The sequence below is a fragment of the Gossypium arboreum genome, chromosome 12 (assembly GCF_025698485.1).
Source record: "Gossypium arboreum isolate Shixiya-1 chromosome 12, ASM2569848v2, whole genome shotgun sequence".
In the NCBI taxonomy this organism is placed as follows: domain Eukaryota; kingdom Viridiplantae; phylum Streptophyta; class Magnoliopsida; order Malvales; family Malvaceae; genus Gossypium; species Gossypium arboreum.
In genome coordinates, this window is record NC_069081.1 from 52,117,840 (window position 1) to 52,129,767 (window position 11,928).

The following is an 11,928-nucleotide window of genomic DNA, read 5'->3' on the forward strand; positions in this document are numbered from 1 at the left end:
AAGCTTACCTTTACATTGGTTTGTAAATCAAGTTTTATGACAGGTGATTTGTATCTTGTTGAACATGAACATACCATATTACCACAAAATACATATTACTAGCCATTCTAATGGCTAAGTTGTAAACAAATATATTACATCATCATTTGGCCTCATTAGCCTATACATGTTATTATATCAAAATGAGTTTATCGTTTATACCAATATTAAGGAGTTGATAGTGTGATGATACTCCGACCCGATCCAACTTTCACTAGCTTCGAGCACTATAAAATAGGGAAAAATAGACCTAGTAAGCATTATATGCTTAGTAAGTTTATATAACCAAACTACACTTACCACTCATATATAACAAGTAAATCACACATAACACAATTTATCCATCAATTTAGCAAACTAACAAATATGACCTACACGCAATCATTCAACCAAAATTGGTTAGTACAAAAACATTATTATGCATAGATGAGCTCATCATGTCATTTCTTCTTATTTCACTTGTTAATATATTTCCGTTGAATTTTTGAATTTCCGATGGACTTTTCATTTTCTAGTTGTACACTCGAGGTGCACATTCCCTTTTCAAATGGTACACACAAAGTGTACATACCCTTTTCAATTTGTACACTCAAAGTGCACATAACCTTTTCAAGTGTACACATATAGTGTACCTTTCCTTTTCAAGTGGTATACACAAAGTATACCTTTCCTTTTCAAGTGTACACACAAAGTGTACATAACGTTTTCAAGTTGTTCCATTTGGGTACATAAATCCTTTTCAAGCATCACCCTTTTGGGTTACATTCCTTTTCATAATGAGATCAAAAGATTATCCTTTTTGAAACAACCTTTACTACAACATATGCAGGATCTCATATACACGGTAATCACCTGTCCAATTGGAAATCAATAATCAAACGGATGCATGTAATATTTCATCATTTACATGTAAATCACAAATCAAGATTGATTTATTACATGTACATACCAATTACAAATCATAATTCACAATATTCAACAATCAATTCAACACATTTACATGCTTAATTTAGTTATACGAACTTACCTCGACAATTGATCGTATCTACTAATCCGAAACTTTTTCTTTCCTCGATCTTTTTCTTTGTTCAACACTTTCGGATCTATATAAATAAATTAAATGATCAATTCTATGATTTTTACATTCAATCAAGCCCACTTTACATTTTAGGCAAAAATACCATTTTGCCCCTAAACTTTTGATTAATTCCAATTTCATCTCTAGGCTCGGAAATTGAAATTCATGCAATTTACTCCTTATTCCAAGCTTGATCAAAATTTCAATATAACTTTTACAGCATATGTATTTCATAATTTTTAGAATTTTTCCAAGAATTTCACTATTTTGCAATTTAGTCCCTACACTTGTTTTCACTAAAAATCACCTTGTAAAAGTGATTTATCTATCAATAATCTTTTATTTTCTATCAAAAAAACTTTCAATTTACAGAAAACTCATCCATGGGTAATTTTATAAACTTTGATTTTCTTTCAATTTAATCACCCAAATAAAGAAATTAAGCTTTTCCGATCTCAAAAATATAAAAATCACTAAAAACGGGACATAGAACTTACCAAAACAAGCTTAGGAAATTTCCTTTCTCTCTCCTAGGGTTTCCATGTATATTATGAAGAAGAAAATGATATAAAATGGATTTAATTCTATTTAATCATTTATCATACTTTATTTAATTTAATTTCCAATTTAGTCCTTAATCTTTTCAATTTTTCCATAGATGACTCATTAAAATATCTACATGTTTTTCATCGATGGTCTAATTGTCATATAAGGACTTCTCATGTTTAATTCTATAGCTATTTAATACTTATAACTACTAGAATTCAACTTTGACATTTTATTCAATGTAGTCCTTTTTGCAATTAGACACATAATTGATAAAATTTTTCGATAAAAATTTTCGTGCAATATTCCTATCATAATACCTATCATTTTATGAAATTTAAATAATTTCATTTTTCGGATTCGGATTTGTGGTCCCAAAACCACTATTCCGATTTCACTGAAATTGGGTTGTTACAACATACATTGTTATTATTATTATTACTATTATTATTCATTTTCATCATTATTTATGTACTTTATTATAAATTGTCCTCCTAATTTCATTCATATCTTAATTTGGTCATTATATTCTTGATATTCCTTAATTATTTTCCTTAATATTTATTTATTGTATCTATTTATTTATCCCTTTACTCACACATTTTATTATTACTATTATTTTTATATAAAAAATCTAAACTTTAAAATAAATATATCTATTTTACTTACTAATTCATTTGTTATTCCATGCATTTTAAACATTTCTATGCTATGATCGCTTGTTTTTATATCATGAATTTCTGTTTTATTGCTTTACATATTCATCGAGACTAGTCCACTAATATTGTATTCATCTTTATAATTGCATCATTGTTATTGTAATATTTTATCGCATGTTGTATATCACTTCGAATATTGCAATAATTTTCACCAAAATTCATAAAAAAGATTCTTTAATAAAGACAATATTTTTGTGTCTTGGAAAATTCGAGAGATTGTGCCCTAACGTACTGGGTTTCAATTTTTCTCGTTTGATTCAAATGATCGAAAAACCTTTTAAAATTAAAATGCATGAGTTCTAAAAATCAAAAGATCAGCTTATTCTCGAGGGTTTAAAATGTTGTGTCTTAACATATTGGATGTGAAAGTTTATTACTTCGGGACGAGAAGGTCTTTAGCATCCGTTTCGATTTACTCAAGCAAATCCTTCGTAAAAATCAACTTTAATAAAAAAAGGATTGTAATTTAAAATCTTTTCAAATTCTCAATTTTTGACACTAAGACACTAATTAATCAATTAGGTACCAATTTTGGGCGTTACGAAGGTGCTAATCCTTCCTCGTGCGTAACCGACTCCCGAACCTATCTTTCTGAATTTCGTGGACCAAAATCTTCGTTTAAATAAATCAAACCGTTTATTAAAAACAACCACTTTTATGAGGTGACTTGATCACACCTCATAAAAAAGGATTGGTGGCGACTCCCCTGTTTGTTTTCTTTTTCAAAATCAAAGTTGACATCTTTCCATAAAAAAATTGGTTTCGACAGCTTGGTGACTCCGTTAGGAACTTAAAACAGAGAGTCAAGCCACGAGTTGATTACTTTTTATTTTTTTGTCGAAATTTGAAAACTTGGTTCAAAACTATGATCCTTTCTTTGCATTTCATCCATCATTTTTGTAATCTTTGCTTTATTAGTTCAAGTCTTGGAATGTTTTCGCATATTGCATTGCATGTCCATTCGATTTTACCCTTTTAAGTGGGAGTGAGAAACCTGTCCTTCATGAGGTTTTCACCTCTGTATAGGATAGTGGATCGCTTCCAGGATACATCCGTACCTATGTCTTCATGAGATTTTCATCTCCGTACAGCCATAGGGAAATGTATTCCCCTGAACTGAACTCGGTCCATATGAACCTATAATGGGTGAGGATTGAGGAATATGCTGGTTCAGGTATTCTTTCTTTAGAACCGAACCACATATAGTGAGCCATAAGGGCCCGCCCTAGGTAGAGCCGCGCTGAAACATTAGTGGTTATCCGAAGGCGCTTTATTATTCCTTGCTTACTTTGAATTCTAGTTTTGAATACTGACTTGTTTTGTTTATTTTGACTATGATTGCATTGCATTTTCATCATAGAAAAGAGGTGTGGATTCATGTTCAATCACTAAATAGAGAACTTGTCATGAAAAATGAATTTCTTGATAAAGTGGAATACAATACGGCCGTCTGAATATGGTTTGGGTAAACACAACACGAGAAGGGTGAGAATCCGTAGAGGAATACACAACTTTGCTTCTGGATTCAAGCTAACAAAGATTATTCGAGAACCGTCAATGTCTCGACTTACTTAAAGAAGCTAACGAGCATCACAAGGATGAGTGAGCAATGGGTCGTAGCCTGGATCAAGCAAAAGGAGATAATAGAAACATATTTTAGAAAATTCGCAAGATTTGATCTTGACATCCAGATATGAAGAAAAGATCGAGGTCTTTCCTTTGAGTATACGGGCAAGGCCATATATGTATCCATTTGATGTAAAGATATTTTTCTTCTAGTAAAGTTGTTCTAACAGAATTGAATCAGAATCGATGCTTCTTTTTGCATTCATCCCATGCATTTGTATTACATCGCATCATATACATTAGATTTCATAAAAGAGCCCTAATTAGTTAAAAAATTATTTCAGTTAATCGGGAAACCGAAAAACTCTACCAATTGAGCATCGTTACGGTACACGAAAGAAAACCAAAGCAATGGAAAAAATATTGGAAAGATTAGAACAAATGCAAAGGGAAATACAAGATCAGATGCAAGCAAAAATGCAAGAAAAGTTGGCAAAGATTCAACAGGATATAAGGGACTAGATGTTGGAGTCCCAAAGGACCATGATGAACCAGTTAACCCAATTGTTGACTAGAGAGCAAAAAAAAGGAAAAAACACTATGGTCTATCTTGGGGATGATAATAAAGACCCTGCTTATCCTCTTGGCTTCACCGCAACCAGTGCCCAAGTGCAACCAAACGTATGTCCACCGAGGGTGGCTGTCAACATCAGGCCCCAACAATTTTGGGTCGCTGCCTCGATATCGATCAACTATCAAGCAGGCTCAGGCTCTAATCCAGGGGATAACCCAACTAATTCGTAGTCCCCAATCTGGTTGACATGTTGGAAGCCGAAAGAGCAAGAGTCCCAAGGCAAGAACCCAATCCAAGACCGAACTCAGAAAAACTCCGGTTCACGCCCATACCAATCACGTATAGGGAGTTGTACCAAATTCTATTTGATGCACATATAGTATCCCCTTTCTACCTAGAACCTATACAGCCCTCATATCCCAAATGATACGACGCGAACGCTCAATGCAAATATCACGTAGGGATCATGGGACACTCGATCGAGAACTGCACCAATTTCAAAAAGATACTCGAAAGACTCATCAAAATAGGTATTGTGAAATTCGATGATCCATTTGGATTAGAAAATCTGTTACCTGACCATTCTGAAAAAGGGATAAATGCGGTAATTAAGAATACAGGAAATAAAATCAAGATGAGTATTACAGAAGTGAAAACCCCACTGAGGGAGGTTTGGAAGAAAATGGTAGAAAGAAGGTTGATCACACAGGACTCAAGGGATAAACCCAGAGAAGCAACGAACTACTGTGAGTTCCATGACGAAAAGGGTCACGAGATTCAAAAATGCAGTGAATTCATAGCCCTGGTACAAAGCCTGATAGATAATAAGGAACTAGAATTCTTTGAGTATACCAAAGGCATGGAAGGGATGATGGGAAATCTAAACATCAACGCCATATCTGAAGAAGGAATTGAGGGAGAAAATTTATCGGGTATTTGCCCTTATAAGCCTGGAAGTGTTCTGAACAATTGGACAGCGGAAGAGATTCCTGTAGTTTTTAGAGTTGATTTAGAGTAATGTTCAAAACACGCTTGTTACTTTAAGCCTAGAAGCAATAAGAATCCTTTTGTGAAATAAGACTTATGTTCAAAATCTTCATTTCAATAAAATGCATCTTTGCTATCATTTTGAGCAAATATTCTTTTATTCTTTCCATTTCATTCATAATCATACTATAAAGACAATTGTTCTTAGATTCTTTTGTCTTTTGGACTTTCCTTCAAATACTATTTTATTCTTCATTCATGACCATACCATAAATAACTATTTTTAGATTCATTTATTCTTTGGAATATTATTTCATACCTACAACAGGTCTCCAGATATCAACAATATGAGCGACACTGCTACTAACCTAGAATCTCCTTTTGAGCGAGATACGTGTCTAGAGGGATCTCAGGACTTTGAAGATGATAGAGATTGTAATCTATCTCCTGATTTGTTAAGGATGGTAGAACAAGATCCTACCTTACAAAGAGTCAGTGTACATTGTGAGCCTAGGAGAAGAGAAAGAGGTGAAAATCAGAGTCTGTATCACCACGAAGACAAAGCAAGACATTATTGAGTTATCCCAAGAATGCCAAGATGTTTTCGCATAATCGTATCAAGATATGCCTAGGCTACTAAGACGTATTGATGCTGTCAAGGCTAAGGAAATCTTAGAAGAGGTCTATAAGGGTGTCTGAAGAACACGTGCTAATGGTTTTACAATGGCTAGGCAAACCATGAGATTTAGGTACTGTTGGTCCACCATGGAAGGGGATTGCATCAATTATACCAAGAAATTCCATGAGTGCCAAATTTATGGATACAAGATTCATGTGTCTCCTTCATCTCTTCATGACTTCTACATGGAATTTTAGTATGTGGGGCATGGATGTCAGTGCGCCGACCTCGCCAAAAGCCCCTAGTGTACATCGATTCATCTTTGTAGTCAAGATTCCTTCTTTCTGAGTTTTGGCTAAGCTGAAGCTGGATGAAATAGAATGGATTTAATCTCGATATGATCAGTTAAATTGGATTGAAGAGACGAAGTTGAAAACTATTCGTCATGGTTAAATGTACCAAAAATGAATGATGCGAGCTTACAACAAGAATGCACACCTTAGAAAATTTCATGAAAGAGACTTGGTATTGAAGAAGATCCTTCCCATACAAAAGGACTCTAGAGAAAAATGTATGCCAAACTAGGAAGGACCTTATGGGGTAAAGAAGGCCTTTTTTGGAGGAGTGTTGATTTTGATTAAGATGGATGGTAAAAACTTACCCGATCCTGTAAATTTAGATTCAGTCAAAAAGTACTTCACCTAAAAAGGAGGAGAGCCCAATGTGAAAACCCACGAAGGGTGCTTTAAGACCTCCTAAAAAAACACACACGCACAAAAACATAAAAACACAACAAAAGGAAGAGAAAAGAAAAAAGAAAAGGAGAGGCCAAGGTGAAAACCTACAAAGGGTGCCTTGAGACAAAATGGGGTTTTGAATTGAAAACCCGTAAAGGGCAATTCAAATAAAAAGTGGGGCATGCGGTAGTCTTGCTATGCCTGAATTAACAAGGAGGAGATATGCAACATCTTGGGGCATCGAAAAAGTACTACTAGATCTCTTAAACACATGTCGAGCTCAAAATAGTCCTCAAGAAGTTCGTATAGAGAAGCTCAGGCTGCGATATCTGGGACACCTAGTTTTTATCTTACCCATATTGAATTTGCTATCCTTGATTACTGTATTCAGTTTGAGCTATACTCCCAATCAATTTCCTTCTTATTACATTTGCTATCTTTGATTAACTTATTCATTCCCAAAAAATTTCCTTCTTATTGCATTTGCTATCTTTGATTAACTTATTTGTTTCGAGCTATGCTTCTAATTTATTTTCTTCTTGTCCATTGTTATGATATTTTTCAAGCATTTTGCATTGAAATAACCATTAATGGACTAATAAGACTTTCACAAAATAAGTTTTACATATTACTCCAAAAGCTTCTAAATAGTACAAGAACCTGAAACATGACTGTTGTTTAGAACTCACCAAACCTAAGGGTTGGAAATGTTTGAGAAAGAGGAGTCTAAATTGTGACTATCTTTTCAAATTTTTTTCAGTTGAACGAAGAGACAAGATATTGCGTCGGTGATACAACCTCGACGAATAACGAGCAACCCAAGCATTAAAATGGGATCATTTTAAAAAAATGACATTCTACATTCCTGCATACACATCTGGCCATGTTACCCAAATCAATTGATTGAAGAAGCCAGAAATCCAGTACCCTTGAGTTGCAGTGGGATGGATTGAAGAAGATACAAATCCTATACCCCTGAGTTGCAGTGGGATGGATTGGAGATGATACAAATCCTATACCTTTGAGTTGCAGTAGGATGGATAGAAGAAACCAAATTTTATCTCCCTTAAGTTGCAGCGGAGCAAACCAGCTGAGCAAATATGATTGTTTGTTTAGATTTTCTGTCAAAGATACCAGCTGAGTAAGAAGGCAGCGTAATATGTCAGTGATAAAATCCTGATGAACAACGAGCAATGACAACCTAAGCATTAGAAAGGGATCATTCTTGCAAAATGACATTCTGCAGTCATGCAAATATCATTCATAACACTTCTAGCTAGGAGCATTTGATTCATTTTGATCATGACATCCTAATCATTTGGCATAAGCATAGGCCCATGAAATCGATTCTACAGGTCATGTCCCCAGGAGGACGGTGTAGCAAGATTGGTGAATCCACAAATCTCATCTCCCTAAAGCAGTAGTGGAGCAGATTGAAGTTGAAGATCTTATCTCCTTGAAGTTGTAGTAGAGTAGATCAAATACGGCGAATCTTATCTTCCTGAAGTTACAGCGAAGCAGATTGAAGCTACCAGCCTTATCTCCCTGAAGTTGCAGTGGAGCAGACTGAAGACAGCAAATCTCATCTCCCTGAAGTAGCAATGGAGCAAATTGAAGTTGAAGATCTTATCTCTTTGAAATTGCAGTGGAGTAGATCAAATAAGGTGAATCTTATCTTCCTGACGTTGCAGCGAAGCAGATTGAAGCCACCAGCCTTATCTACCTGAAGTTGCAGCGGAGCAGACTAAAGATAGTAAATTTCATCTCCCTGAAGTAGTAGTGGAGCAGATTGAAGCTACAAGTTGCAAGTCTTATCTCCCTAAAGTTGTAGCGGAGCAGACTGAAGATAGTAGATCTTATTTTCTTGAATTTGCAGTGTAGTAGATTGAAGCTACAAGTTACAGATCTTATCTCTCTAAAGTAGAGTAGGTCAAAGCCATAAACCTTATATCCCTAAATTTGCAGTAGGGAAGATGTAGTGGAATGGAATGAGACTTCTTGAAGAAGAGAAGCTACCAAGAGGTCTGCAGACTAGGAAAATTTGGCCCTTTTTAAAGTCTTTGCTTCATTCCCGTTACATGATAATGAGCAAAGAGGGGCAGCTGTAAATGCCCAAATTTTCCCAGGCCCAACAAACAGAAATCAAAACACCAATAAAAACAAAAATATAAAATAAAGTCCAAATTATTAAAGTCCATTTACAACATCAAGCCCAAACTTAAAACCCAAAATAAGAAAACCCTAAAGCCCAAATTCTATGGCCCACAACTTAAACAAATTATGGCAGAAGCTAGAAACCCTAGGGTTTCTAGCGCCACTGCCCATGTGCACAGCTCCCTCCTTGGGCGCACTACTCGCGCCTTGTTCTGAGCCTGACCCCCTCTGCTCAGCCTTACACTGAAATGACCAAACCTTTGCTCTGTCCCATCACTTCCATCCAGCCTGCAAAGACAACAAAACCAGCAAGAATGACAGCTAACAGAGTAAAACACAGCAGCAGAAATAAAGGAAGATAGTGACTAAACTATAACACAATCGGCTATAAAGAGCCACAATTTATCAATGTAAAAGGAGGGATTTTTTGAAATAAAAAATACAAAGAAAATTGAAACAACAAAGGTGATTTTTCATTTCATTTTTTTCCTAAAATGGTAAAAAATAGAAAACAAAAAGCTTTACCTATCTCCCTCGTGTCGTGCCGTCGTTGGAGGTCCCCCTTTTGCAGTGAAAGCCATGAAAACCCTTTAGGCTTTAGATTGGGCTTCAAAAAGGGAACACGAGAAGTCAAAGGGCCAAAGTCGAATCTTTCTCATTTTTTTTCTCATCTAGTTTTTTTGCATGGAGATTTAAAACTCTTTTTATAGAAAAGAAAAATGTGGTTAAAAATCAGAATTTTGAAGTCTCTGGCCATCATGTACGGCTGCACTGTTGCTGGCGACCTGCTGCAGTCACGATGGTCTAACGACCGATCCTAGATCAGAAGAGGAGTGGCTAGAGAGAGTTTGAGAGAGGGCTTGTTTTTTTTTTTAAAGGTTTCAAAAATGATTTTTTTTGTTTAGTTTCTTCACTTAAATATATCATCAAAATGGCACCGTTTTGGAAATCATTTTCAGAGGCCAAAACGACGTCGTTTTGGCCTCTGACCTAAAACCCGACCCAAGAAAGCCTAGGATCCGCATGTTTTTGGACCAAGGGTTTATTTACGCCCTTGGTCCTTCTGCTTTTGAGGATGTTTTAATGTGGTCATTTTCTTTTTTTTTTAATTTTGCCACAATCTGTTTACTTTATTTCAATTTAACCCTTGAACCTTTTAACAGACAAACATCTGAATGGTGTCATTTTAAGGACTGGGAATATTTCTCCATATGGCCCCTGTCCCTTCGCGCATGTTGCATTTAAGCCCTATATTTTCGTTCTATCTCGATTTGTCCCTAAATTTCCATTTAAACTTCAATTTAGTCATTTTCGCATTTATTCTACTATAATTTTAGCTCAAAACTTTCTTTCTAATTCCAATTCAACCCCTAGTCTACTTAATTTCAATTTTTTTAATTGTTTCATGTATTAATTAATTAATTAATTAATTAATTTGTTTTAATTTTGATCAAACTGTTTATTGGTATTTATGTTTTATTTACAAATTTTCGTTTATTATGCATTCGTTTCATTTTATATTTTTATTTACATACATTTTTATATTCTTTTATTTTGTTTTATCTTTATTATTGTTATCATTGTAATTTATTCATTTACTTATTTATTACTTTATTATAAATTTAGAGTATTATTATTATTATTATTTATTTATATATATCTATTTATTATCCTTTATATATATATATATGTATATTTTAAAATTAGATTATTTGTGTTTCTTTACTACATACATTGTTCTTATTATTATTATTACTATTATTATTCATTGTCATCATTATTTATGTACTTTATTATAAATTGTCCTCCTAATTTCATTTATATCTTAATTTGGTCCTTATATTCTTGATATTCCTTAATTATTTTTCTTAATATTTATTTATTTTATCTATTTATTTATCCCTTTACTCACATTTTATTATTATTATTATTATTATTATTATTATTATTATTGTTATTATTATTATTATTATTATTATTATTATTATTTATAAAAAATCTAAACTTGACAATATATATATCTATTTTACTTACTCATTCATTTGTTATTTCATGCATTTTAGACATTTCTATGCTATGATCGCTTGTTTTTATATCACAATTTCTATTTTATTACTTTACTTATTCATCGAGACTAGTTTTCGTTTTCAAAATCAAAGTCGACACCTTTCCTTTAAAAAATTGGTTTCGACACTTCTTTTGTTAATCTTTTGCTTTCATTTATATTAGTTTTTTTTTATTTAAAAGAAAGTTACAGTTAATTTTACATATATTCTAATAGATAAAGTTGTTTTGATTTTAATACAAATAAAAGTAGTTATGTAAAAATATTTAATTATAAAATTAAATTAAATTGGTTGATTTATTAATTTAATTATTTTTAAGTTTTGAATTTATGTCATTATTGTTTAGTTAAAGTGTACTACAACTATAAACTAAAAGCTATAAATTAATAAATCATTTAGTAAATGGTTAAAATATACACAAAATAATTAAAAATATTATGTTAACATGGCTGTAGTAAAGAAATGGATAACATAATAGTTGTAAATTTATCACCAATATGTAAATTTTGCGTAAGCTATATACAAGTGTTTATCCATTAAAATGGCATCATTATGCTAACATTGGTTAGGTCTAAACTTATATAAATTCTTGTTATTTCACAAATATTAAATTAATAAATTGTGTGCTGCTAATATTGCTAATCTTTCTATAACAAAATTAGGACAACTATTTGATGGAATCAAAGAAAAGTTTTTTAAATTCCGAAGTGAAGTTAAAAAATTGTTAAATATTGTCGATTGAGTCTTAACTCGATTGGCATGAACATTGTTGCTAATGTAGGAGGATGTGGATTCAAGTGCACTAATATTCATTATCCTCCTTTTTATGAGTTGAGGAGGAGT